This window comes from Triticum urartu, chromosome 1 (assembly GCF_003073215.2).
Source record: "Triticum urartu cultivar G1812 chromosome 1, Tu2.1, whole genome shotgun sequence".
Taxonomy (NCBI): Eukaryota; Viridiplantae; Streptophyta; class Magnoliopsida; order Poales; family Poaceae; genus Triticum; species Triticum urartu.
Window position 1 is genome coordinate 150508625 of NC_053022.1, and position 5649 is coordinate 150514273.

A 5649-nucleotide genomic window follows, 5' to 3' on the forward strand; every position below is an offset into this window, starting at 1 on the left:
GTATGGCATAAACAAATTATTGCATAACTTTTATCAGAAATCACCTCAAATAAATAAGCGTATGCAATATTTGTGATCATATCCTATGTAGTCATGTCCTCATCATCCTTCCCTTCTGGAAAACAAAGATGTCCTTGGCATTGCTTAATCTGAAACGTGGCTAACAAATGAGACAAGGTGTACATGTTGTATATGTCATCCATTTTTACTTCCCTCAATTTTTGCACACACGACACATTTATACGTGAGTAACTTTCATATATCATGAAATATAAAGCTAAAATAGTATCACAAGAAGTAAAAAAGTATGCAAATATTGCAACTCAGTTTCCACATACAAATCAAGCTCTTATTCATATCAAATTTACAATGCTCATCATTAAACCATCCCAACATTGGTAAATACATTTTAATTGTTTCAAAATTACATGCTACAAGATGCTTAAATAAACAAACATGCAACAACTCATTCGAGACAACAACATCACCAAGATTAGAGGTCGTATAAAAATGATTAAACATTGGCATAATTATTTTCAAACATATTTGATCCAAATCTAATTTATTCCCTGATTCACATGGTTCTTTCATAGTTAATTTAATGGGTGCACTCGACATTATTGATATTGTAGTCATTTGATCACATGGCGAAGTCAAATCATCAACATAGTACTCTAAAATAGGTGGTGTGATCGAACTAGTGGGTAGCTCATCACATGATGCATTTAAATTGACAAGGCATTCATCATACTCATGTGGAGGCGGAAGATAAGTTCCTTTGTCATTACCTCTTAAGATCAACTCAGATGATGTAGGCACTCTCCGTGGTGATGTGTCATATGGTGGAGTTGATGCAGTCCTCACAACAACGGATGTGGTTGTCATAGTACGCTTAGTAGTTGAAGGAATAACTATATAAAGTCTTCCAATGTGCATTGTGCACCTGTTCTCCTTGTGGGTAACACATCATTTCATTTCCTGTTCAACTTTGTGATCAACACATTTCGTATACATCTTTTGGTACTCAAATATGTGGTTTATTGAGCTATATCCATTCATTTCTTCCTATGAATTGTTGAATTTTTGAATGATAATCATACAATGGGGTCATTTACTACCCAATGGTTCGTTTTGCGGAAAAAAGGTGAAAAGACCCAAAATCCTTCTATAAATAATTGAGAGTGTCAAGTGGTTGCGGTTTCTGTAATAGATGGAGAGACCCAAGCGTAAAGGAAAGAAGTAACCAAGGGCCAAATGAAAGACGAAGGGACCTGAGTTGATAGAAGAACATAGCTCCAGGAGCATACTAGAGAAGAGAAGTGATGTTCTTGCAAAGAAAGAAGGAAGTAGGAGGGCCAATGTGCAAATGTAAGATGTGATCGAGGGGATCAAATCCCTCTCAATTCCCAAAATCTGGCCTGGCATCTCCATCTCTTCTCTCCCCCGCCTCCTTCTCCACCTCCGGCCGCCGTCGTGGCCAGGCCGGCGTGGCTGCGCGCCACCACGCCATCACCAACATCCACCAGACACCACCACATCCATCCACCAGCGCCATCAGCAACTCCCCGCACCTCCACCAACGCCGCCACCCACCAGTGTTGCCAGCCACCAGCGCCCATCTCGCGCGCCCCTTCGGACACGGCCGCGGCGGTGTCTAGCTGCCCGCACGACCCAGCACCAGCACCTCCGCACTCCATCCATCCATTCGCTGCACTTCAACCCATCCACCATCACTACCACGAGCCCCTTGCTGTACCTCACACCACCAATTTGAATCTCTTCTTTGAAATCTTGCCGTTGTTCTTCCAAATCTTGCTGCTATTCATCGTTGCTACTGCCCACAGTTCTGTTCTTCTCTCCAACCTTCGTCTCCTCAAACCCATGCTCCTACTCCTTCCCTCTTTCTCTCCCTGCCGCTCCACTGTTGCTCCTCTTCTCTCTCAACACTTGTTGCTGCTGATGCCCGCAACCTCATGTTGCTGCTCCTTCCACACCCAAGTTGCTGCTCTTCTCTCAAACCCACGTTGCTGCTCCATCTCTCTACTTCCTTTGCTCCCCTTCTTCTTCTCTGAACCCAAACTGCTGCCGCATCTCTTCTCTCTTTAATTCTTGCAAATTTCTGTAAAGGTGAACCTTGTGTACTGTTCTGAACACCCAATTTGTGCTTATTTTATGTATGTATTAGTGTCTCTAATATATGTGAAATTGTGAGTTGCCGAGCGGATCATTTTCGAGTAGACTTGAACTGTCATATATTGTGAGTCATATTTTTGTAAATTCGTGATTGTGGTTAATTCTAGTAACCGTGGTGTTACATATTTGTGGATCGCATGTACATGTTTTAATCTATGAATTCCATTGCTATAGACTCGAATGCACCGATACCTCAGGCAACTAGCGAATCAGTATCAGATACCGTATCTGATACCGATACTCCTCCGATACATCCCCGATATGTATCCAAGGAGTATCCATGAATACACGATTTAAAACAATTCAGATACTTGAAGGATACTTTTTCAGTTCGTTTTGGATACGACCCAGCCCATCTAAGAGACCACTCAGCCCAGTTAAGAGGCAGACAACAACCCTAGTACCCCAATGCCCCTTCCTTTCTCTCCCAGTTTTATTTCCTCCCTCCCAAGCTCACACCAGGCGGTTGCTGGTGTTTGCGTACGTAGCAGCTACTCACCCAGGGCCGGCGTCAGCGGCGGCTAGCCGACGACGAGCTGCTACTCCTCACCAACGCCTCCTATCACGCAGCAAGCAGGTATGTACACTTCTCTTCTCCTTTTCTCCTGCCCAGCCAAGCTCATCCCCTCTTCTTTCTCCTCTGATCTGTGAAGATCTCATTTTTCTCATCTCCTCCAGATGGCTCCTCCTGCTGAACCTCCTACTGTACCTACAAATCTAAGGGCACCATTGTGGAGCCATGTTCAAATCATAGAGAAATCACTTGGAGGGGTGCAACACTAAATGGAAATGCGACCACTGTGGTCATGAAGCTTTGAGTAGCTACTCTAGAGTTTCTGCACATTTGCTAAACAAGACAGGGAACCATGGAATCCATGCATGTAAAAAGGTCATGGTTGACATTCTGAATCCCTTTTTTTGAAAAATAAATAAATAGTAAAACGTATCAGTATTGGCACTTTTTCAAAATGACGAATTTACGTATCCGTATTGGCCCGATACTGGTACCCATATCCATATCGATGCATTCGAGGCTATAGAACTCAATGCTGATCTACATCATCTCAAATGTCCGCTTGTAAAATCCTGTACTATAATGTTTCTGCCACTTATCCTTTAGGCTTGCCTGTGTTAGTATTTTAATTTCTTAAGAAAACGAAAATACCAAAAAGACGATGATTGAAATCTCAACCTTCCTATGTTTGTTTGTTTTTCTTTGTCGAGAATTTTCCAAAATGATAGTTTAGGTTTATTTCCCTGTAATCATCACTTGAATTGTGTTAACTAGATTTAGCCGAGTATAGTTGATGTTGCCTAGTCCTTGTGGAGAACTTCAACAACCCACAGTTTGGGCGTAAACCTCATTGTATTTACAACGGATCAGTTTGGCACCATTGCTGGGGATTAGCATCAAGCGATTGTGTTAGGCTATATATAGATCAGGTTTTTCTTGTTTTATTTTTGTGGCATTTATATGTGATATATATCTAACCCCTAACCACTGTTCTAGTTATTTTCTCTTTCTTTTCTTGTTTGTTTTGTAGGTTGGATTGTCTTCTTGGAAATGGCATTCTACTCAGATCATCATTTTTATGTGAGAAATAGCACGGAAAGTGTGCAAGACATGATAAGTAAGATTTCCCATCAATTAGTCATGATACTTATCTTAGAGGCCATCCTTATGTTGATCCTACATGCCATATTTGTGGATTTTAGGCCATTCACCCGCTAAATGTCAGTGTGGTTACTCTCACCCTCCAGGTTGTTTTGGCATGAGCTTCACTCAAGAGCATAGCTCATACCAAAACAATTACTCACATGGATGGTCTGAAAACCTGAATATGTCATATAGGAGCAACAACCCTGAGATCTCATCATTTGCCTCTAGTTATCCAATGTAGGGATTTAGGTATGAAGAGGAGAGCAACAATTATGCACCACAACAATTTTATTCAGCTCCTATTCATGTACCTCAACACCTAGAGATATGTCTGCTGGAGTTAAATGGTCCTCCATTTGGTCAACAAATAACTCTAGCACTAAATGACTCGTTAGAGCAATCTCATGTGCATGTGCCCACACAAGATGAGTTCGATGAGATAGAAAAGATCACACATTTGAGTCTCGAGTTCACTTGGAGTGCTGAGGATGATCCTATTAGGAAGGTTATAGTAGAGAAAATGAAGAAGATTAAGAGTGGAAAAGAGCTAGTGGAAGAAGTAAGGAAGATAGAGAAGAATATGAATGTTGGAAGTACAATCTCATCACTACTTGAGCTGAGTGTTTTCTGTGATTCCCCTTGATACAAGTGAGGTTCCAACACCGTCACATCCAGCTGAGCAAGATAGCAAGATCCCAGAGGAAGAAAGACCTCAGATTGAAGAATAAATACTCGAAGACAAGGAACAAGATGATCCAGAGCTAGAATTCCCAAGTGATCAAGATGAAGACAAAAGATCTACTACTCTTGAAGAAGTAAAGAAGTTGTTGTAGTTGAAGATGAAGAATTAGAGATTGCTTATCGTCATTCAAGAGTGTGATATTGCAGGTTTATCTAATCCTCTTGATGACATGCGTCCGTATAATTTCTTTGCTACTACCTTGCATTACATGATACCATCACTTACGATCGATTTGAAAACTCATTTGCTTGCATATGATGATACATACACTATTGGTGGCATTGCTCTCATTTATTATGATGACACTTATTCTCCTCATGCTAGACTTGTGCTTAATGATAAATATCATCCTCATTTAGTATTGAGCTTGCTGATTCTTATCATACTCGTCATGTTCTATATTCCTATGCCTATGTAATTGGATATTCAATTGACGACTTAGAGGGCTTCGACCATATCACTTGTAGTCATTGTTTTTGTGAGTCATATTTCAAAAAAAAAATCTTGTGCACGAACCAATAGATGCTGACTAGTTTCGAGGTGACATCCCTTGGGATCCCGGTGGAGTCAGAGCATGGCAATGAGGAGAAGCAGTGGGGCGCACATATGGAAGAGAGAAGCTGGAGCTTGCATGTAGAAGCAAAAGGAGAAGAGCTACAGTTCAAAGAGTGATTGTGTGATACCTACATCATATAAGCCCGGTGAGCTATTTCATGACTCCAGTCTGAATACCATCATACATTATACATGTTGTAATCAATTGCTATTTGGGTTGCTTGAGCAAGTTATTAAACGTTATCATGCTAAATTTTACCCATGGCATATTGAGCTTGATGCGAGTTAGTGTACAATGATTTCTGAATGCCTTGAAACTAGTGATCTACACAATGCCTGCTTTGCTAAAATTAGTGTGAGCTATTAGTTTTGAGTGCTCAAATCCCTAGTACTCTAGGAAACTGTCATTTTCTGCATTTACTATGATACACCTAGACCACCATATTTAGATGCTGAATTTGTGCCAAGTTTGTTCCCACTCAGAGCAATCACTTAACCA

At 41.0% G+C, this 5649-nt stretch overlaps 1 long non-coding RNA gene across 1 annotated transcript; it reads left to right on the top strand.

Moving 5' to 3' along the window:
• The first annotated feature begins 1341 nt into the window (after positions 1-1341).
• Positions 1342-4953, top strand: LOC125552180. The gene is made up of 2 exons (XR_007303462.1): positions 1342-2770; positions 2872-4953. It is a non-coding gene; the product is annotated as an uncharacterized LOC125552180 (long non-coding RNA).
• Positions 4954-5649: the final 696 nt, after the last annotated feature.